We start from the raw sequence: 23,952 nt of genomic DNA, 5'->3' as shown, positions 1-23,952 counted from the left end.
TCCGGAACAGGGGTGGGAGTGATTTTTTCTTCATTCGCCTGTGTGTGTATGCGGCTGTCATGGGAAAGGGCCGCCTCCTGCGAGCAGGCCAGGGCAAGGGGAGGTGGCTTTGAAGTGTGGCCCAGCCCTAGTATGTAGAACTCAAGGGGCTGACTCGTGGGGCTCGTTGCCCATGAGTGTGAACCGCTGCAACAAAAAGGCGGCCTAGCCAACCTGTGTAGAGGGCCGAAATGCTGTTCTGATGCGTGTTCTCATGGAACTTCCCCCAGAGAGGGCGGGCCACACCTACCTCAGACGCAGAGGGAGGCGGGCCTAGGCCCTAAGAACTGTGGGGAGGCCCGGGCTCTGACAGGGAGGCCAGCCTAGGCCCTAACTGGAGGCAGGCCCATATCCAGATATAGAGGCGGGCCTAGGCCCTGACTGGAGGCAGGCCTATAGCCAGACACTGAGGCGTGCCTAGGCCCTAACAACTGTAGGGAGTCCCGGGCTCTGCCAGGGAGGCGGGCCTAGGCCCTAAGAACTGTGGGGAGGCCCGGCTCTGACAGGGAGGCCAGCCTAGGCCCTAACTGGAGGCAGGCCCATATCCAGATATAGAGGCGGGCCTAGGCCCTGACTGGAGGCAGGCCTATAGCCAGACACTGAGGCGGGCCTAGGCCCTAACAACTGTAGGGAGTCCCGGGCTCTGCCAGGGAGGCCAGCCTAGGCCCTAACTGGAGGCAGGCCCATATCCAGATATAGAGGCGGGCCTAGGCCCTGACTGGAGGCAGGCCTATAGCCAGACACTGAGGCGTGCCTAGGCCCTAACAACTGTAGGGAGTCTCGGGCTCTGCCAGGGAGGCGGGCCTAGGCCCTAAGAACTGTGGGGAGGCCTGGGCTCTGACAGGGAGGCCAGCCTAGGCCCTAACTGGAGGCAGGCCCATATCCAGATATAGAGGCGGGCCTAGGCCCTGACTGGAGGCAGGCCTATAGCCAGACACTGAGGCGGGCCTTGGCCCTAACAACTGTAGGGAGTCCCGGGCTCTGCCAGGGAGGCGGGCCTAGGCTCTAACAACTGTAGGGAGTCCCTGGCTCTGACACGGAGGCGAGCCTAGGCCCTAACAACTGTAGGCAGTCTGGGCTCTGACAGGGAGGCGGGCCCAGGCCCTCACTGCAGGCAGGCCCTTATCCAGACAGGGAGGCGGGCACAGGCCCTTGCATCTATAGGCAGGCCAGGCTCTGACAGGGAGGCAGGCCCAGGCCCGGGAGGCAGGCCCATGTCCTGACACAGAGGCCGGCCTAGACCGCAGCTGGAGGGCGGACCCTCTGGAAGCACAGCCCCGAGCACAGGGAGGCGGGCCTAGCCCCCACCGTGGGGGCAGACCCATGCCCTGACAGGGAGGCGGGCCTACACTCGGGCCCTAGGGGAGCACAGGCGGGTGGAGGCGGGGCCCCGGCTCTGAGCTCCCCGTACCTGGGTGTGGTTTCTCAGCAGAGGTGGGGGGCGAGCGCCTATCTCCTGTTCAGCCGGGCATGCCCACGGCAATTACCCGCCGCTGCCCCTCCAGACCCCCTCCCCTCGACCCTCTTTTTTGACAGTCACCTCGCCATGCCCCCCTCTGATGATCTGCCACTGACCCCCAGGGAAAGCCCCGAAGGGCGGCGGCTAGCCGGGGGTGGTGGGGGCCGCGGGCACTGCCAGTAGCCTCTGATAGGAGCAGGGGAGGAGAACGCGGGCGGAGCCGGGGAGCAGCAGCAGCCGCTTCCCAAAGTGCGGTCACTCCCTACCTCCCTCCCCCTCCCTAGCAGCAGCCATGTTCACCAGGAAACCACGGGCGGCTGCTGTCTAAGCCAGCTGGAGAAGGTGGGCAGGGGGGAGGAAGGATCCCCTGCACAGCAGCAACCATGCCCGACCTGCACCCCTGCTCTCCCACCCGCGCCAAGAGCCTGCACGCCGGGTCCCCTTCCCTGCACAAGCACAGCAGAGCCGGCACCGGCTGTGTCTGAGGGGAGACCCTGTGCAGCAGGCAGTAGGAAATCGCCTTCATTTTACCCACCGCCGCTCACACTGGACATGCCACTGGGATCTGAGAGCCTTTAAGGAGTCGCTGCCCTTATTTCCCTGTATTCTTCGGTATATCTGCACATGGCATGCTGGTTGCTAGGTGGAAGGTGAGTTTATTTCCCAGAGAATGAGCACCAGGCTGACTTATCTGGAGCGGTCATGTGCAACTTGTGCGATACAGCAATATACATATTGCAATACATTTCAGAAGGGGATTTTCGACACATGCGTTGCCCACCTCCAGAAAGTGACCAGGGTAGGATAGCTCGGTGCTCTCAGCCCCCTTTGCAGAAATCTGTGTGTTGCAGTCTGCAGGTTAAAGGCTTGAGCACAGTGTGAGGCAAGTCTTCGCTGGGGAGTTTTCTGTTCAGCTTGCAGGTTCGATTCTTTAGCATTTCATCCATTCTCGGTAGATAAATGGGGTACCATTAAGTTGGGAAATGATAACACGAGCTCACAGACCTCTGGACTAGCAAATATGTAGATACCAATTACTCTTTATTTGTGAAACATCGATGTAGGTGGCTTAACAATGCTCGCAATGCCCTTTCTGGCAAGTGAGCACAGTCATTTTTGTGCTCTGTCTACTGATGTGTGTGCAACACACATAGCACAGGTTTGAACCCAGGAATTTGTAACTCAGCCTTTCACCCTTCCTGGGTCGATTAACCAAGTATCATTGAGTTAGGTATATTGCACCAACCTATTGGTTAAGCCTTACAGCACGGGTCAATTTAAATGGGCATTTTAATAAATGGTTAGTATTGTTCCAGACTTTGGTGTGCCTTCAAGAAAGCAGTGACCTGTCTACTAGAAGTTGGCCATATCAGTGTGTTTTCAAGTGGGCGATGCGTTGGCAGTAGTGTTCATCGGATCGATGGAAGACTGCCATTTTCTTGTTGCATCTAGAAGGTTAGATAATCCTGGATCATGGGTTTAGCTGCAAATGCCAGTAGACACTTGGTATCATTATCAAATTTAGCCGTCTGTGCAACCTGTCATTTAAACTGCTGGTGCCATGCGTGTTTGCTTCTTGTGCAGTATGGGTTGCCCAGGCGATGGCGACTTGAATCATTTTCCTTAGTGTCTCCAAGTGGGGGTTCCATTGATGCATGTGCTCATTATTAGGCAATAATGTACCTCGTTCCTATTCTCTTTTGTCCCCTGACTAATGTGTCTCTTCTTTCCCCTTGACATCAGGAAGGGCAGGTGAAGGCACTGCCGAGCAGCGGGAGTTTTTTCCAGACATCATTGCAGTGGTGCCCAGGTCTGCGAGAGCAGGCCAAGGGCGCCAACCATCACCCATCACCCTGCCTCCACTCAATACCGCCACCTCGACCCCCACCACTGCTGCCTCCCGCAAGGTAAGGCCTGATGGCAAGAGATTAATTGGGCATATGTGTCTGTGGGGGCTTAGTGAACGCTCGGACAATCGAATCCAGTGGGTAAGTGTTGCTCATTGCTGTCGAGAATTGGGCCAGACATTGGGGAGAGGGGTATGGGTGTTGACGCCTTTGGGGCACATAAGGGCTCAGTATATCTTGTATAGTGTTCTGAGCGGACCATCACGAAAAGGGGGGCTAGTTTTGAACACACTGATGCCTGTAGTCATGGCACATGTTATGTTAATAGGTTTTTATGCTGTGCCCAGCCACCACCATAGTAGCTTCAGAGAGCTTAGGCCTGTCCGCGGAGTGGCGTACTGTGCCAGTGGTGTGCAGACTTGTCTGTTGGAGGAAGGAGAAGCCGCGATGGAAAATAAGTGGCACACCATCCTGTTTTTATGATCATTACCAAATCAGTGATAGTTACCAACTCACAGATATCCAAGGTTCATTCAGGGTTGGCCTTGCAGGACTTTGATTTCTATAGATGTACCATGGCTTTCCTCAGGGCAGAGCATGGTGTGCATTATTCTTTGGGTAAAGGCATGAACGGGTCCTACCAATCAGGAGACCATGATGCTAGGTACACTATAAACATGTTGCAGTTAAAAGACCAGCAACGTGGGACTCTCCTATGTCAGCTGATCTGGGGACAAGTTTAGGGTATGTCAAAGAGGAGTCTTATCGTAAGTGGCCCAGATACACCTCTTGGGTGCAAAAGTTGGGAGACCCAGATGTGCAATGCTCTGTGGTCATGTGTCATGTACAATATGGTTGGCGGGATAGCTCAGGGGCAACACGTTGATCTTGGAAGTAAGACAGCGCAAAGCAACACAGGATTAGAATCCCAGTCCAGCGATTAGAGACTGCTCTCCAATGTTAAGCGTGTAATGAAAGATTAATTCATGAATTATTGAGAGGCGCAAAAATGGGATCCCTGAAGCGGTTGACAAGTGTCCTATTCGTCCAAAAAGCATCACAAAAGAAACGAGCCACAGATATCCTGGGGTGAAAATGTGGGCACACATTAGGGGCCCAAGACACGCATGGTTATTGATCATAGATACCCCAATCTGTCTTGTCTCTGGGCAGATGAGGTACACTGCTTGAGACCCATGTGTACTGACTTTATGGCACATAAGAAATGAACACAACATTTGTGCAAATATAGTCATTGATTTGGTGGGGAGGGGGAGGCACCAGGAGATTATGTAATGCTGTAAGGTTTGCATCTGGGCACACTGTCATTCTCTGTGCATGGGTTGACTAAAGGACCGTGAAAGTCCCAGGATCCTTCAGTGATCAGAAAGGGGGCAGAACAATTATTTGGGCCGCTGATGATGATTGGATGTCCAAAGAACAAAGAGCTGCACTTGCAGGATTACCTGGGTCCTTTGCTCTTCTCTCTTGAGGGGGTGTGAATGGTGCGGTCAAAACAAACAATGTCACTGGGCACAGCTCACCCAGTAACCTAGCTATCCGACCCTTGGCGAGGGGGCAAGCTAATGTATCCAGTTTAAGGTACACCTGCAGTCTTATCAGTTGTGCGATGTATTTACTTGGTTCCTGAATGTTAGGAATACATCTAACATATATCAAAATCTGTCCCGTACACCTAGACATTTCGCTTAAATGTTGCCAGATATATCCCCAATACGCACCAAGAACGTTTCTTCTTAGAATTTCCCCTCCCCCCGTCCCCTTCTCCCAGCCGCCTGCCCCTCGGTATTAATAGAAATGCATGGGAAAGGTACAGTGAAGCTGCCAGCTAGTCTCGGTTCCATCTGTTTGACTGAGGATCCGTGGACGACACAGGCCGGCTGATCGGTACCGAACCCCCTGCAATATTGCACGCTTTTCCGGGAGCGTCCTGGCCTGGACTGCCTCCCCTAACCACGCATGCTTCACGCTCCCCCGAGCTGCCAGAATGCTACTTTCATTTTCCATTGTTCGCATTAGCTATGCAATGCACCCCTTGCAGCAAATGTCCTTGACCCTTTCAGTGTCCCATGCTAATGGATTTAGTTATCCATCCTTAAAATAGGGGCTGTTTTTCCACCCAATTATCTTGGGCGAGTTGGCTGTCCTCATGGATTTTGGCCTTAATTTGCTATTCTGTTATTTTCCCTGCGGCATGGGTTTGTGTAGGCTTCCCTTTAATGGGGGGCCTTTCCCGCACGAGAGATTGAAGTGGCCGTGTTGCCAATGGCCTTTCTCCCCTGCACATTACTATCTGTGGGGGAGTGGTGGGTGATTTCAGAGTGGCATGCCTGCTACTGTACATGTCACACCTTAAACGGTGTGTCAGTACAGGCACGAACAGGGGGCCTTATCTTGCAGGGCTCAGATCCAGGGGGCCACGCCACAGGCAGGGGCTCGGTTTTCCATGTCGGTTCACAAGTGTTGCAACTATTTATGGAACCGAGAGAGCGAGCCCTTTGCCCCCTTCCTCCCTCACAAGAGCGATGGGATAGACAGCTCCATATGTCAGCACGGTACATATCACTGACAAATACCTGAGCATTTTGTTTTCAGCAACTGCTCCTTTAAAGATTCTCCTTCTGATGGAATGTGGAATTTGATAAGTGTTCACTGAAGCTGCCTTCCTTTGCATGATCTGCTTTATAGTTTTGGGGGCCATTGTAGACTGTTGTGACAAAATTAGGTCAACAGACAGATTGCTTTTAAGTTCGTGCAGCAATGGGACCAAATACAAATTGGTGAGATAAAAATATTGATTGATAGACTTGCATACATATATCACAAACCTCAATGTGCACAGCTTGGGAACCTTTCTGTCCACTTGGGGGCGCAATTGCAATCCAACCTGAAAGGTATAATTGCCTCTTTTAAAGGAGGAACTGGCCTTTAAAGGCCCTGGCAAGCGGGAGGCGATTAAGCTTAGATGCTAAGCCTGATATTCTAGGAAAGTACTGGGGTGCAAGAAATATGATATTTCACAAACCGTGACAACTATGAGCTGCAGAAAATATTGGGGTCAAGTGGGAGGCAGTGCTTGATCTCCATGGTAGTTGGCAGACAGTGTAGGGGTAAAGTGGGAGGCAGTGCTTGATCTCAACGGTAGTTGGCAGACAGTGTTGGGGTAAAGTGGGAGGCAGTGCTTGGTCTCTGCGGGCTGTGACTGTTGGGCAAGTTGGAAGATGGTGTTGGGGTCTAGTCGAGAGAGTGCTTGGTCTCCATGTGCTGTGATTAGTGGGGTAGTTGCCAGATTGTTTTGGGGTAAAGTAGGAGAGAGTCCTTACTCTCCATGGTAGTTGGCAGACAGCGTTGGGGTAAAGTGGGATGCAGTGCTTGGTCTCCACGTGCTGTCATTGATGGGGTAGATGCCAGATCATTTTGGGGTAAAGTGGGAGAGAGTGCTTGGTCTCCATGGTAGTAGGCAGACAGTGTTGGGGTAAAGTGGGAGGCAGTGCTTGATCTCCATGGTAGTTGACAGACAGCATTGGGGTAAAGTGGGAGGCAGTGCTTGATCTCCATGTGCTGTGATTGGTGAGGTAATTGCCATATCGTTTTGGGGTAAAGTGGGAGGCAGTGCTTGATCTCCATGGTATTTGGCAGACAGTGTTGGGGTAAAGTGGGAGGCAGTGCTTGAGCTCCTTGGTAGTTGGCAGACAGTGCCTGGGTAAAGTGGGAGGCAGTGCTTGATCTCCTTGGTAGTTGGCAGACGGTGTTGGGGTAAAGTGGGAGGCAGTGCTTGGTCTCTGCGGGCTGTGATTGTTAGGGAAGTTGGAAGATAGTGTTGCGGTCTAGTCAGAGAGAGTTCTTGGTCTCCATGTGCTGTGATTGGTGGGGTAGTTGCCAGATCGTTTTGGGTAAAGTGGGGGAGAGTGCTTGATCTCCATGGTAGTTGGCAGACAGTGTTGGGGTAAAGGTGGAGGCAGTCCTTGATCTCCACGGTAGTTGGCAGACAGTGTTGGGGTAAAGTGGGAGGCAGTGCTTGATCTCCTTGGTAGTTGGCAGACGGTGTTGGGGTAAAGTGGGAGGCAGTGCTTGATCTCCTTGGTAGTTGGCAGACGGTGTTGGGGTAAAGTGGGAGGCAGTGCTTGATCTACATGGTAGTTGGTAGACAGTGTTGGGGTAAAGTGGGAGGCAGTGCTTGCTCTCTGCGGGCCGTGATTGTTGGGGAAGTTGGAAGATAGTGTTGGGGTCTAGTCGGAGAGAGTGCTTGGTCTCCATGTGCTGTGATTGGTGGCGTAGTTGCCAGATCGTTTTGGGGTAAAGTGGGGGAGAGTGCTTGATCTCCATGGTAGTTGGCAGACAGTGTTGGGGTAAAGGTGGAGGCAGTGCTTGCTCTCCATGTGCTGTGATTGACCGACTGGATTGGGCCTCCCAGGCATTTTCTAAGTTTGCGTTTCTTACATGTATGCATTGCTTTGTAGAATGAAGACCGTAGTTCTTAAATTCAAATGGGTCTAGTAATACCGGACAGCATGCACTATGTCATTGTATGTATACAAGGAAATTGAAATCGCGTTGTTCACAGAGAGTGGCCTGTCCAGCAACTTTGTGCTCGAACAAATAGTGGGAAAAGGGTAAATGCAGAACATGCAAATGGTTCTCCACTCTATGATGGTCGATGCTGTTGTATGATGCAGTAAAAAACAATTGAGTGGATGGGCCTTTATTTCCACAATACAGCAGTTTCTTTGTTTCCCATTTATCCACCCAATATGCTGTTATTGTGATATCCTTGATTTGGCAATCATTAGACGTAATTTTGTCACCAAGTTCTTGGAACCACAGCAGTGCCATTCTCCAAAGATGGGATGATATGATACAGCATTTATAACACGGCTGTACACTAGGTGCCACAAGACAAGGGACGGAAGACTTAGGGAGGACACGACCAATGTGCTAATGTGTGAGCTAAGACAAATGAATAACTAGAACAAGGGTCGGAAACCGGTGTCCCAGCTGATGTTTTTCACTACAACTATCTTGATCTCTCACGGGCTTCGCTGGGTGTGGTTGAAGGGAGCTGTAGTCCAAAATATCGGAAGTGCCAAAGGTTGCAGATTCCTGCACTGAAAATTGCTCTTGATGACATTTCATTACACCCTTTTTAGTTCCTCCTGCCAGTACAGAAGGTAGTTCACCATATGCAGACTAGTCTTGGACCAGCCGTAAGATGGAAATAGGCCGCATCCCATTCGCAAGAGAACCTATGTAAACCTAGACCTAGAGGCACACCTGTAGTCTTTAGGCACTACACACTCAGAGCCCACAGTGATCACACCCCTTAGAAAGACTTATTGACCAAACTAAACTGTAATGATAGGAATTCTTTTTGGGAGAACTTTTTAACCAATTGAAATACTTTTCAATAGCCTTCACATTACCTTTATTTCACTTTTTTAAGGGTGTCAGCTGTTTGAAAAGGGGACCATATGCAAAGGGCGTACGGCTGCTCCTAATTTGAGCAGTCAAGGCCAAAGTAGTAGGCCATGTGTCGCCTCTGCATGCCAACACAAGCCAGTTTTTTGTTTAGAATCTTCCATTACCCAGCACGGTTCCTAATAGGGTAAGGTAGTCGCAGCACAATTTGCATACTTCGTCAGGTCTGACCACTGTTACTATGTATCACTAACAGCTTGTTACCTAAAACGCCTTGCTATGCAAGCTAGTGTGATTTCCAAAAACTTGTAATCTTTCCCCTCCCCCTCTGCTTGATAGCAAATGGACAATCTGACACGAGTCAACGGAACGATCTAGCAGTGAAAGATGCGTTAAGAGCCCATGGGCTGTTTGCATCCAAGTGCAGATTTGACAGCCAACCCCCATTATTAGCTGTTTATAAGCAGAAAGGCACCTTCCGTCGAGCTTGAAGCCCTCCCTAGTTCACCCCAGTCCACTCTGATGGCTTTGAGAGCTGCCCCGGGGGCATGGAGTTATTGTGTAGTAGCTGCAGCCTTTCAATGCAGTACATCCAATTGGAAGAACCAAGATCCACCTCCCCAGAGAAGAATCAAGATCCACCTCCCCAGAGCATGGTGGAACTCTATATGCTTGACACATCAATGCATTACATCCAATTGGAAGAACCCAGATCAACCTCCCAGAGCATGGTGGAACTCTATATGCTTGACACATCAATGCATTACATCCAATTGGAAGAACCCAGATCCACCTGCCCAGAGCAAGATCCACCTCCCCAGAGCATGGTGGAACTCTATATGCTTGACACATCAATGCATTACATCCAATTGGAAGAACCCAGATCCACCTCCCCAGAGCAAGATCCACCTCCCCAGAGCATGGTGGAACTCTATATGCTTGACACATCAATGCATTACATCCAATTGCAAGAACCCAGATCCACCTCCCCAGAGAAGAACCAAGATCCACCTCCCCAGAGCATGGTGGAACACTAAATGCTTGACACATCAATGCATTATATACGATTGGAAGCACCCAGATCCACCTCCCCGAACATGGTGGAACTCTATATGCTTGACACATCAATGCATTACATCTGATTGGAAGAACCCAGATCCACCTCCCCGAACATGCTTGACACATCAATGCATTACATCCAATTGGAAGAACTCAGACCCACCTCCCCGAACATGGTGGAACTCTATATGCTTGACACATCAATGCATTACATCTGATTGGAAGAACCCAGATCCACCTCCCCGAACATGCTTGACACATCAATGCATTACATCCGATTGGAAGAACCCAGATCCACCTCCCCGAACATGGTGGAACTCTATATGCTTGACACCTCAATGCATTACATCGGATTGGAAGAACCCAGATCCACCTCCCCGAACATGGTGGAACTCTATATGCTTGACACATCAATGCATTACATCCAATTGGAAGAACTCAGATCCACCTCCCCGAACATGGTGGAACTCTATATGCTTGACACATAGTTTACAAAAAATCTGTGAAGGTACCAATGCATTAACAACATTCTCAGTAATTTGGACTCCCATAGAGAATGTCCCTAACACTATCCATCCCAACACCACATCCAGAAACCATTTCCCTGAAGTGCGCAAGCCCCTTTAATCTAACTCTAGCATTAGCCATGTCAGTGCACCCCCAGATGTATCTCATTTGTGCAAATCATCAAGGGCTTAGGTTAACTTTTAAGCATTTCTGGCGGGGCTCCCCCACACTCTGCTCCACAAGTCACATTTGATCGACGATTTATATGCTTACCTCAAAAGCTGTCGCAGCACTCTCTCTCTCCCCTCCCACTCTGTGTTCCAGCGGCCCAGTCCTTTACCTTTGTTGAAGGTCTATGCTTACATCAATGTTTATCTTCTATGTCTCTTCTCCCTCTGTGAGTTACTTGGCAAACGTTTGCAATGTTTGCTGTTCTCTCTTTAAAAGCACAAGAACACGCTTTCAAAGCGCTAAGGGCATTCCAGCTCTGCCCTGTGTTTTGTTGTGTTCACCCAACATTGGAAACGTAACCAAAAGCCGGAACTGTTTTTCTGTCTGTAAACGCCAACCCGAAAACAGGAACAGCTTCAACTCAAAAAATGTGCTGACAGAGGTCCGTGTTTCTTCTCTATTTATATGGCTGACAATCACGGCAGCTGAGAAGCGTGCCATTTAACCACACTCGCTGTGGTGGAATTCAGTGCTCATTATTAAGGACACGTGACGTGGTTGCTTAAAGGACAGATATGTTTCAGTTGGAGCTGCCATGTTACACACAGCTTCATGCGCAGAAGGGGCAGCTGTACACATTGCGACTCCGAAGGCCCACACACAGCCCCGCCCCATCTGTGACAGAGTCACGGAGCGGGACGGCGATGTTCACCGTTACACATGCGCACAAAATAAAGTGGGCCTACCCCGAGCTCGTGAGAGCGTGCCGGGAACCCGAACCAGCAAGACCTGTGTCCTGCGTATTCCTTAAGGTACAGGAGGGCAAGGCTTGGCTACGGGGGACAAGGGGACATATTAGAAAACATCACACTGGCGACGAGGCTGCTACTGGGTAGGGGGGTCCATGATCCGACGCCTGATTCAGCACCTGCATCATTGCTCCGCACAGGAACGTTCTAACTGCCATTTTGTGCTGTTTATGGTCGCGGCCCGACACGTGGGGAGCTTGTGCGCCATATATTCAATTTTTGGAGTCTATCTATGCTAAATCTTGCAACAAAGGCCACCAGGAGGGGTCTGTGGGGCCCCATACTTTTTTTTAAAAAAACGAGATTTTTCTTTAGTCACAGACTGACAGTAAATGTTAAGAGGAACATTTTACTTGGACCCTCTGGTACAGAGGTATTTTTCTCCTTCTCGCTGGTGTCAAGGAAGAGAAGGGCCTTTCCTGGGACATTCCGTGTCGACCTAAATCAGCACCACCTGACACCACTAAAGTACACACTGCAGCCCAGGTGATGGTGCTTGTGCGTATTACGCACCTCAGTGATCCATCAAATCCACTGACTTGCGGCCTTCATGCAAGTGATAGGTGCCTGTGTAGTCCGTGGACATGAACGACCCTGGTGATGGCGCTCAAGGTGCAAGTGCACCCCCGCAGGTCAAAAGGGTGCCCAGACAACAAGGCACACTGGTCCCCATGCCAGAGTTCAACGCATCGGGCACTCCATCGACATTTGGTTCGAAATGGCTGCTGTGGGTCGAACTCAAGATGTACTTTAAGGCCACGGGAGGGACGGATGACGAAGCAAAGGTGGCAAGACTCCTCTATGCTGCAGGATCTGAGGTATATCGCGTGTTCAAGACTCTCCCTCCCACTGACGGATCATATCAAGCTGTGAAGGACTCACTCAACAAGCTCTTCATACCACTAGCGAACCAAGACTTTGAACGCTTGGTGATGTGTAGCAAAAAGCAACGTGAAGAAGAGTCACTAGACCAATTTTGCGGGCGGCTACATCAACTAGCGAGCACGTGCCACTGGGAAAAAGAGGCAGGCATAGTCCGCAACCAGCTACTACTAGGCTGTAGTTCAGGTAAACTACGTCGACAGGTACTCCGTGAACCGGGGCTCACACTATCACACATCCTAGATATGGGGAGGTTCTACAAGCTTGCTGACAGCCGCGCCACTAAGATGGACACCACAGTCAAGTCAGCGAAAGGTGAAGAGGTGTGCGCAATTAGGTGGACCTTGAACACTGGCCGGTCACAACCCGTTGGCCCCAGAAGAAGATAGACACAAGTGACTGTCCAGCAAAAGGGAGAGTGTGTGGGCGCTGTGGAACAGCAGGACACTTTGCGAGAATGTGCTGGGCCGCTGCTCCGACCACCATTCCCAGGGGACCAAGCAGAGCGACCAATGCAGCACCACGCAGACAAAGGAATGTAGCCATGGTGGAACAAGAGCTCCAAGACCTGGAAATTGCGGAGGAAGAAAGGAGGATGAGGATGTCTTCTTCATATCAAACATTGACTCAGTGAAAAAGAAAAGGAGGCAATCCACGTGCACAGTGACATTGACTCCAGTGCTAATAGACACAGGCACATCTGCGTACTTGCGACATGCCATTACGAGGCACTCCCAGGACCACCAGCATTAGGAGAAACACGTGCCAAGACATATTAATTTGGGGGGGCCCGACTACTTCCCCTCCGAGGAGTATTTGTAGCTCCAAGTTACTCACGCTAATAATACCATCAGAGCAAGATTCTTCATAACGGACATCAGCACCCACTCACTCTAAAGCTGTGCCGCATCCGAGGCGCTAGATATTGTACACTTTACACTCTCGGTATATGAGACAGACGTCAGAGTCATAGTTGAAAGGTTTGCTGACATTTTCAAAGGCATTGGGAAGCTTAAGGGGGAGCCCATCAAATTGCATATTGACGAAACAGTGTGCCCAAAGGCCTAAAGCATCGGCGCATACCTTTCAACCTGAGAGTGCAAGTGGAAAAAGAGCTGCAAAACCTAGTGGACGCAGACATAATTGAGAAGATAGATGGCCCAACCCAGTGGGTGTCCCCATTGTAGTCGCAGCGAAACCCAAACAGCCAGGATCGGTCTGAATCTGCGTGGACATTAGTTTACCCAACCTCGCCATAAAAAGTGAAAGGCAACTCATGCCAACCCTAGACGACATGGTGGGGGAGCTACAGGGAGCCAAGGTGTTTTCCAAACTGAATCTGCGATCCGATTATCACCAGCTAGAATTGCACCAGGACTCACGTTATATAACGACATTCACAACTCACAAAGGACTACTAATACAAGCGCCTGAGCTTCGGGGTCTCCTCAGTAGCAGAAGTCTTCCAAAATGTCATCCGAGGGGACCTTGCCGGCTTAGAAGGCGCAATAAACTTGAGTGATGATATATTGGTATATGCTGCATCGGAGACTGAGCACACAGCCTGGCTGGAAAAGACACTTGAAAGGATCAGAGACCTGGGCCTAACATTACACCATGAGAAATGTAAATTTCTCAAAGATAGCATACAATGTTTTGGTTTCATCTTCCACTCAAAAGGAATCTCTCCAGACCCGCAGAAGGAACATTCAAGAAGCAAAACCCCCAGAGAAAGCCTCAGAGATTAGAAGCTTCCTCAGCATTGCAACATACTGCGGGAGATATATTCCGAACTTGGCAACTGTCTGGGAACCTGTCCGGACCCTGACTAAGAAAGACACTGCATGGGCTTGGTCAGACGCGGAACATAAGGTTTTTGACATTAAAAGCAGCACGTGGGGAGAAACCATGGCATTCTTTGACCCAGGGAAGGAATCCAAACTAATTGTGGATGCCAGCCCTGTGGGGTTAGGAGCTGTACTCCTTCAGCCAGACATCCACGGACAAATGAGACCCATTGCCTATGCCAGCAAGTCACTGACTGCTACCGAACAAAGGTACTCCCAAATAGAGAGAGAGGCGCTAACTGTATTGTGGGGCTGTCGACACTTTCGCATCTTTGTCCTGGGAAAACCTGTGTCCGTAATCACTGACCACAAGCCACTGATCTTAATACTGGCAGGCTCTTCCTCCAAACCACCACCGAGGATAGAGAGATTGATGCTAGCTCCCATGGAGTATGGCGTGAAGCTACAATACCGACTGGGAACCCACAACCCGGTGGACTACCTGTCGCGTCATCCCAGGAGTGGCACTAATCAAGGGATGAAGTCTATCTTTGACTTTGAGGACCATGTTCGCCTAGTAGTGGACACAGCCATACCAGTAGCCCTGACACTGGAGGAAGTGGCAGAGGCCTCAAGCGAGGACAAATGCTTCCGACTCATTCAGAATGCTGTTGTTAGTGGTGATTGGAGGTGAACTCTAGCTGGCATGACTCGCAAAGACAAAGATACTCAACGCAAATTTCAGCAAATGTGGCGAGTCCGACACAAACTCTCGAGGTCGGCAGAAAGACTGATACTACTAGGTCGACAGATTGTGATACAGAGAATGCTGGTCGCGTGGGTTAAATAATTTGTCCACTGCGGCCACCACGACACGGCAAAGACCAAAGCAAGGCTGCGCTCCAAGGTGTGTTCCCAGGACAGGAGGAAAAGGTCGATGAATATGTGAGCAAGTGCATCTGGTGACAGGCAGCCGCCCCCGTTAATAAGAAACCCTGCATTGAGTCCATGGAGCGAAGTAACAGCCCATGGGACACAGTACATGTAGACTTTGGGTCGACCGAGAGAGGGATGTACTTTCTGGTGCTGATGGACCAATGGTCGAGATACCCAGAGGTCGAGTCCACGTCATGTGAACAAACCATCCAAGCAATGGACAAAGTATTTGCGACCCATGGATTCCCCCGAGTCATACGTTAAAAAAATGGGCCGCCGTTTAATTCATGAGTGACTGCGGCATCACGCATAGAAAATTGACACCTGCAAGGCCGAGAGCAAACGGAGAGGCTGAGCGCTTCATGCGTACGCTCAATTAAAGATTTTGCATCTCACAAGGGACAAGGAGGTGCATTGAAAAGAAATGTATACCAGTTCCTCCGAGGGTATCGGTCGACCCCACCCCCCCACCAATCCACAGGCGTGCCTCCTGGTGAAGCTTTGTTCAACAGGTGCCTGAGAGGGCTCATTCCCGAGACGGATGGCCGGCCACCGGTTGTCATCGATGACCTAAAGACATCCGAGGATAGGCAGACGCACAATGAAAAGGAAAACGCCAGACACAGGCTGAAGCCTCCCAACATTGAAGTGGGCAACACAGTCCTGGTGAGAAACCGACATCCGGAAGGGAAGCTCTCCCTCAACTATGAACCTACTCCAATGGGAGTGACCAACATAAAAGCATCCATGGTGACTGCTGCCAACCAGCAACGTTCGGTAACAAGGAACTCATGTTTCTTTAGACAAATTTGCCAGAAAAGAACAACAGCATGAGCATATAATCGAAACGTCCCCGGCCCGAGTGATGAACAGAGAGCAAGTCCTCGAGGAAGACACTGGGGATCCCGAAGGGGGAGGACATAATCTGGAAAGAGAGCAGAGCAATGAGACGACAGGAGAGAGATATCGACGGTGGGAAGGCCGGAGGTGTCCGGCGATGTTCAAGGTCTACATCATGGACCCGAGCTGGAACTAATCTGCAGTTGCACACGTTGGGCCCCTACACTGTTTTAAATACCTCCACATGTCTGTTTGTCACGTTGACAGTAAGTTATGCAAAGTGTTTGGTTTGTGTTTTGTTATGAAAAAGGAGGAATGTGACGGAGTCACGTGAGCGGGACGGCGATGTCTGCCATCACGCATGTGCACAAAATAAAGTGGGCGTACCCCGAGCTCGTGAGAGCGTGCCGGGAACCTGAACCAGCAACACCTGTGTCCTTCGTATTCCTTAAGGTACAGGAGGGCAAGGCCTGATAACAGGGGTCCCGGGGGCATATGAGAAAATATCACACCATCCTGTCGGAGAGTTGAGTACCTCCTCAGCAAAGCCATGCGCCGCATGCAGTCCTTTATATAAGAAACCCAGCGGTGGACTGGCACATAAACTAAGCCAGGGGATCAATACAAAAACGGGCCCACAATTGCGAATGCAGTTCGTCACTTTTCACCATAAACCTTGTTTGACTCCTGCATTTTGGCTTTTGTTTGTGATAAATTATGCATTTTAAAGTCACTTTGGACACCTGCAGCAATTAAAACAACCAGCTGGTCAGTGCTTGAAGTCGTGCGGCCCTGTTGTGCTGCCTACGTTGTGTAGCCCGAACAACTAGAAGCTTTTCATTTTTAAAGGAAGGGACTTTTTCAAATATTTGACTGTTGGTGCCCTACCATACAGACCTTTGCACCTCGCACTTTAGCTGCCCTATTGTGCGCATCACAACACTGCCTACTTAAGCCAACCAAGGATGTGTGAGGCCACAGAGCATGTCTGTTATGTGGCTCACCGTCAGCCACTTCTGGCTTTTTAGCCAGCAGCACTTTGTGTTCTGAGACAAGTAGTTCCATTTTTGCTACCACAAGTATGGGCCTATAGGTTCCAGCAGGCAAAGTGTTGATTACAAAAATGATATATATATCCGGATTTGTAAAACTTGGCATCTTTTGAGGAGCTTAGAAGGTACCATCCATTACCTCCACGTCCCTCTATCTTGTGCAGTACTTAAGAGAGTAACACCCTCCTCCCCGACAGGAACTCTTCTATCTCCAATGCCTAAAGGCAGGGACTCTGGTGAGTGGCTCAGCTGCTTACCATTCGATCCTCTCTCTGCTGGGTATCATTCCAAGCTCTCCCAAGGAGGGCCCGCAGCTAGGCTGGCTGCCGGAAGTGGGGTTGATCGGCTCCCTGGGAATCCCGCTGGGCAGGATTCCAGACAGCGAGGGAAATGCTCCAAGAGACTCCTGCAGGGCAGGGAACGCCATGCACGAAGGAGCCCCTCCAAGGGGCGCAGTTCGCTGCTCTGCACAGGCTACAACTTCTTCTGGCCCAGGGTGCAGAATTGCCCTGTCTGGGCAATAAGCTACTGTGACGCGGGCGTGTGCAGATTCCGTTGAAGTGAGCATGGCAGCTATCTTGAGTAAGGCTCTATCCAATGCGATGACGAGGAAACACTGGTTGCTAAGATATACACTCCTGGAGTGTAGACACATTGTTGCAGACTTGGCGCGTCAATCAGGCAGACTTCATTGTTTTAGTAGGGCCGGCTGAAATCTGGCTTTCCGTGCCGTGAGGCATTTTTGGGTCAGGATGCGTGCAAAGTGGAAAGAAAAGCATAAGCATGTGGAGGTTGGTTCTTACTCTTCCAGGTTCAACCTCCTCTGATAGAAGAAGGCAACATAAAAATAATTCCAAAAGATATTTTGAAAAAAGAGTGGCACAGATTTTCAGAAACCCTGTGTATGAATAAGGTAAAAGGAGAAGTCTAGAAAAGATTATTATTCTTCCTCATCAACTTTCTTCCTCAACTTTCTTAGAGGCCATGGATCCTGAAGAGGAAAATCCTAAAGGCACATATCTGGATAAAGAATCTATGGCAGAGGTTCTTTTGTAGGTGGCAGAGTACATGGGATTCCAGGATCAGGAGCCAGTAGCGGGGGGGACAACAGCAGAGTACACCCTGCTTCTCCAATTCATACCCATTTTAAAGACTGGCTTTCTACTTTTACAAGGAGTAAAGGAGAGAGTTTTGAGGGAAAGACCCAGAGAGGGCCTGTCTCCCTAGATTTATGGCAAATCTTTACCCTCCAAGGGGAGAGGAAACGATTCTTCCCCAAGCTGTGAGTGTTGATACCATCTTGGTAATCCTTGTCGGAAGCTCATCTACAGCCCCAGAGGAGGCAATGTGAGATGGTGTAGACAAGAAAGTAGACGCCAGTCTTAAAAAACGGTATTTGGGCTCCTGTCTGGCATTTCGTGTGGTGACTTATGCTTTATATGTGGCTGAGATGGCTTTGGTGGTCAGAACAGATACTGGCACCCCACATTGGAGGGGAGGGTGCAGGTTGTACACCGGTGTTGCATGATTTGAAAGTACGGATTGAACAACTTAAAGATTGTTCCTACATTGAGTTGAAGGCAGAAGCGATATCTTTGTGGGCAGCAATTGCTGGCCGGAGCCATGTTCACATCAGAAACTGGCCCACGGACTTCCATCAAAAGGCCACCACAATGAAGATGCCATGCGAGGGGAAAAAAGTTGTTTGGTGAGTATTTGGAGGACAAGGTCCATAAAGTCTTTAGGGTCGATAAACCTGCAAACGGCGCAGAAGTTTGGAGCCTAAATCGAGGCCTCTGGTGCAAGGTACAAAGAAGGTATGGCAAGACCCAATAAGAGATTCCGGAAAAGAACCGACTCTGAAGAAGATTGGGAAAGCTCAGTCTCCCGAACGCACACAGAAGTCCTGATGTCAAGCTGGTCGGGGCAAGACTCAAATTCTTCTCGGAAGCCTGGTAGCCCTTTTCTTCAGATGCCTGAGTGAACTGGGCAGTGACGAAGGGATACAAAATAGAGTACGCCCCCTCCTACCAGCTGTGGAACAATCTTCACCCTGGTGCCAAGGGGTCAATGCTGGACAACAGCCAGAAACTGCTGAACTAAACAATGATCAGGGGTGTTCCAAAGTGGCTGGAAGGCACAGGGTTTTACTCCAAAACCTTTGTCATATCGAACCTAAAAAGATTTGATCTGCAGGTGTCCAATCAGATGTTCATGGTCTGCAAAGGGTCATTCCAGAAAAGGGATTTCTTAGTGTGCCTGCCTTTGCAGGATGCCTACTATTATGTGCCGATTTGGAAGGCTCATCAAAGTTTTTTGAGGTTTGCGGTGGGCAGCCGTCTCCATCAAATCCAGGCTCACCATTTTGGACTCAAGACGCCCCGGGTATTTACAAAGGGCCTGTGCCCAATGGAGGCACCGCTTCATTTAGAAGGGATTCAGACTTTCCGCTATCTGGACAACCGGCTCATCAGGGCTTCCTCTTGGGAGAGGGGGGTAGGTCTACTGCTGCATGTGAATATTGCTTGCATGACACTGTGGAGTGTGGGGTTCATTCCCACCTGCATCCTTCTCAGGACTTAAACGGCATAGGTGCCAGGTTATGGACGGCCCATGGCATGGTTATGTTGCCAGAAGAGAGAGCTGTCAGACTGCAGAGGGCACGAGCTGTGGCAAGCTTTTTTCCACAGATCCAGGGTTGTATGGCCTTCTTTGTTTTCCTGCTTCTTTGTGTCAGGTTGCACACGAGATCCTTGCTTTCCCATTTGCACAGGCACTGGGTTGTGGAGTCACAGCACTTGGAGAAATTGATCCAGGTCCCGGAGGAACTGAAGAGTTCACTCCTATGATGGTGACAACTCAGAAATCTCCCAAAGGGCTCTCCTCTAAGTCAGCCTTGTCTGACCATAGCTACCATGATGCCCGCTAGCTGGGGGGGAGAGCCTACGGTGGGCGACCTCGCGTATCAGGAGAAGTGTGGTGATCAGGAGGCGGCCTACTTCTCACATTTGAGGGAATGGGCAGTGGCAGGCAGGGTCCTGCATGCCTTTGGATCAGTTCTCCAGGGGGATGGCTCTAGTACTTAGGAACGACAATATATTGGCCGTGGCCTATATAAACAGACAAAAGGGGACCAGGTCAAAAGGTTTGCAATTTCCCCGGGGAAATGGGCAGAGTTGCAATTGTTGTCAATAAAGATGGTCCATAGCAAAGGGCAGTAGAACTCAGTAGCGGACCGAGTGACCAGGGTTTTCCCGTCGGCAATATGGGAACGGCAACAGGAGATGCTTCAGTAAATTCTGCTTTCAGATTGGGGCTCCGGTTGGTGACTTATTTGCAACTCCGCTCAATAAGAAGATGAATAGGTTCCCATTTCAGGGGATGTGGCATTATTTCCCAAGGCTGTGGTGAAGATCAGAGATTCAGCCGTGGAGGTTCTTCTCCTCTTGCCCTTTTGGCTGAGGAGATCTTGGTTCTCTTTGATAATGGGGCTGGCAGGGTCTTCAAACTGGAGAGGGCTGCCACCCTAACGAGGGCCTGAGCAATGCCAGGGGTGCTTCAGGCTGGTTAAAAAGAGATTACATTTGGGGCCCATTTTTAGACTACGTTGAACGAAAGGAACACATGTTCTTCCAACCAAGACTGATCAAATGTCTCCTTCAGCCCTGAAGAGTTTGGAGTGAAGAAAGGACCCTATCGAACTGCAACCAGAACGGGAAGAGGATGGATACTGGGCACCAAGGGCAATGCCCGGACCATAGAGAGTGCTGGTGAAAGTTTCCTTTCCTTTACTTTTTTTTTTTTTTCTTCCCCTTTTCTCCTTTTCTTTCGTAAGCATACAACTGCAATAATACATCCCCAAGAGTAATTGCGATATCACTAATGGATCTATAGTTGTTAAAATGAAATGTCAATCTAATGTTAAATCAAGTGGTCACAGCGACAATTGCTGAGGTTTGTTAAGCTGACGAATGTCGATGAAACTGTTGATCTGCAATCAAACAACGTTGCCACTGTTTATATTGTTAAGATCTCAATGTGCACTGATGTATCAATAAAATGATTTTGACAAAAAAAAGAGATTACAGTGACTGCTTTTAATAGAAAATACAAGCAATTATAGCTTGTGGTGGGGTGGCAACAATAATCAGGGGGCGGGGTCAGCGTACAAAAGTTTGAATACCATCGGTGTAAGAAGACCAGCGACCTTAAATGTATATGACCGGCAGTGCAGGAATTTCTCGAGAGGGTGCACAAAGATGGGGTTGCTAGCCCTGCAGCGCCTTACCCCGGCTGTAATGCGTTTTTTGAGTGAGGGTTGTGATATGGCTTGGCCATGTGAACCTTTACAGCACAATGGGAGGCCATCCGGGCAGTGGGAGACCCTTGGGAGCGGAAGCCTAGAATGAACATCTTTTCAATAGATTAATGAAGGGGTTCGCTAATTCCAGAGCAAGTCAAATGTCAGGACTTCCAAAATGGGACTTGCCTTTAGGGCTCTGCACGAGGCATCATTGGAACGCCTCCAGGATGCTGGTTGTGTTCCTATTGGCCGTCACTTTGGCTAGGAGGTTATGGCAGATTGGGGCTCTTTTGTGCAAGCCTCCTCTCTCTCTCCCTCTCCCTCTCTCTCTCTCTCTCTCTCTAATGGTCACTTTATGAGAGAGCGCAATTTATCAACCAAAAGCGTTTATTTATTTATTTTTATTGGTTTGTTACAAACCTTTAAAAAAATAAACAAAAGGGAAATTTATATACAAAAGTTCTGAAAAAACTCAATTAGAAAGTTCGTTCTTGAGAAAGAAAAGAAAAATCCACAGAAGCGTTTTGAACCCAACCTGTACGATGTTTTCAATCAAAACAAAGCACCTGTTTATATATTTGGTTTCTAAAATGTACTATAAAAGTAACTTTCTGAAGTCTTCGATGTCCCTTTTAGATGAAAACCTAGAGAACAAACTGTAACATAAGTCTCAAAAGGTTCAAGGTCCGGGTCATTCTGAATATGTATATATATATATATATATATGTCACAGTATATCATTTAAAACCCTGTTTGCGGTGTGAAGGTTGGACCTGCTGCACAAGGCGGGCAATGCACATTGAAATCCCTTTTTAATACCTTGCCTGAATGGATAGTATGGCGGCAGGCCTTCCGGATGGTGGCATTTGGTAAGCCAGGCAGCACTGGTGAAGAGCTCCCAGGTTATGAACCATACACAGCAGGCATGCCATGACCACTGCATGCCCACCCCTTTGAAGGGCCACAGAGTGGCGCATAGAACCGAATGCCCCGGAAGCTGTTGATAGATCTGCGTTGTAGTGCTTTGAGATCAGCGTTGTAGATCCGGCGAGTCCAGGACATATGAATGCTTAGCAACTTCTGTTTGTGAAGTCTGACAATTGCAGAGACACTAATCCCACAGGTCTAGCCAGCTCAAGTAACACATGGTGTGAACACGCACATGGCACGCCAGGGTGCCCCAGGACAATGTCGCGGTAATCCGACACTCTTAATTAGTCAGAACCTCTGACATCCGACTTCTTTATCTACAGGGAAAACGCCCATCACCGCTTGCAGAGAGACGAAGAAAAAAAAAGTATAAAATCCGAGCAAGCCCCTGTAGTTTAAAACGCCAAACCAGCCAGGCACTGTCAGCATATTCAATTCCCAATAGCGGTAGGGTGACCAGATTTTCCAGACAAAAACTGGGACAACCAACAACATAAAAGAAGGACTCTACCCACCCCCAACATGACCCCCCCCCATTCCCACAGTATATGCGTTCAAATTGTGCGGCTTTGAGTGTGGATGAAAGGACGTAAATACCAAGCATGATACTGAATGAATTATGTATTTTAATGTTCTATTTGTACAATGAACTTGACTGTTATTGGTATTAGTGTCAAAATGTTGAGCATCTCACCTATAACACAAAAAAATGTAAATATTAATAAGAGGTGCTTTTGCTGTGTTTGACATTACATATCTTGCTATGTTCTTTTCTCTCAGCATGTCTCTGTGGCACAAGCAGTTAATGCATAAGGCTTGTACCTGGAGTGTTGGGGGTTCGAACCCATCCTAAGAATGACAGCATTGTTAACATCTTATACTGTTTCTATAGTTGATAATTGTTAGGAATGAAAAAAAAAACGGGACTGTCACTCTCCCCTTGCCCAAACCGGGACAGGGTTTTTAAAATATAAAAACTCTCACGACAGAGGGACAGAGGTCCCAGTACCGGCAAAACCGAGACATCTGGTCAGCCTAAATAGAGGTTTCTCACTTAGTTGAGATTTATGCCGTTGTCGCCAGCCAGTAGGGCTGGTGGTACCTTTCTCACAGCCTTTATCAAGGAGGGACGAGTGCTGCGCTCTTTTTAGCACCATAATACATGCCCTGTAAGGTGAATGGAAATGCAACATTTGCTAAAAGAAATGTCACCCAATATTCTATTTTTTAAGTGCCAGGAAGTTCTGTTGGGTGATTACCTGAGAAGTCTCTTCTTGTAACGATGTATATTTTATTATTAATATTATTGGGGTGTTAATTTAGCGCCGACCGAGCCTCTGGCAGCAACAGAACGCTTTACAGGTCACAGGGGAAAGTACACGGGCAGGGAAGCGGATAGCAAGGGATCAATGGAAGGAAGCATGGAGATAACAGCAGGGGGTGGGGGGCGGCCAATAATGCACCAAGGGATCTACAGGGGAGCAGATCCCCCCCCCCCCACTCTCAGAGTAGGTGGGGAGAGGAGGGTGCCTGTAGCTAGGTTTTTAGGAGGAGCCAGTCCTTTTGAGTTCCTTCCTGAAATGTAGAAGCAAGGGGACAATTCTGGTGTTGGTGGGGAAGGAGGTTCCAGGGTCTGGGGGCATAGAGAGGGAAGGCCCGGTTCTTTACTATCTGCAACAACGGAATTCAAGTCCGCACGTGTCCTGCTTTCCGGTGGATCGTAGGCCACCGGAGATGCTGAGCTTCTCAGCGAAGTAGCTTGAGGGTTTGAGGGCAAAGGCCTTATGGAGGATGCAGCAGGATTTGAAGGTGCAACGTGTCTGCTGCAGGAGCCAGTATAGTTTGATGCGGGTTACGGTGATGTGGTTGAATTTGCAGAGCCCTTTGAGTCATGC

The 23,952-nt window shown here is 49.5% G+C and overlaps 1 protein-coding gene across 1 annotated transcript in view; it reads left to right on the top strand.

Annotated features, from left to right (window-relative positions):
• The first annotated feature begins 1,385 nt into the window (after positions 1–1,385).
• The window catches only part of DYRK2 (dual specificity tyrosine phosphorylation regulated kinase 2), a 64,428-nt gene continuing 41,861 nt past the window's right edge, over positions 1,386–23,952 (top strand). The window contains exons 1-2 of the mRNA XM_069629729.1: positions 1,386–2,148; positions 3,242–3,405. The gene's annotated coding sequence lies outside the window, so the exon portion shown is untranslated. The remainder of the gene's footprint in view (positions 2,149–3,241; positions 3,406–23,952) is intronic.

The sequence above is a fragment of the Ambystoma mexicanum genome, chromosome 12, assembly GCF_040938575.1.
Source record: "Ambystoma mexicanum isolate Mex_15411 chromosome 12, UKY_AmexF1_1, whole genome shotgun sequence".
Lineage (NCBI taxonomy): Eukaryota > Metazoa > Chordata > Amphibia > Caudata > Ambystomatidae > Ambystoma > Ambystoma mexicanum.
The sequence above is the reverse complement of the archived record's forward strand: the minus strand, read 5'-3'. Positions and strand labels throughout refer to the sequence as shown.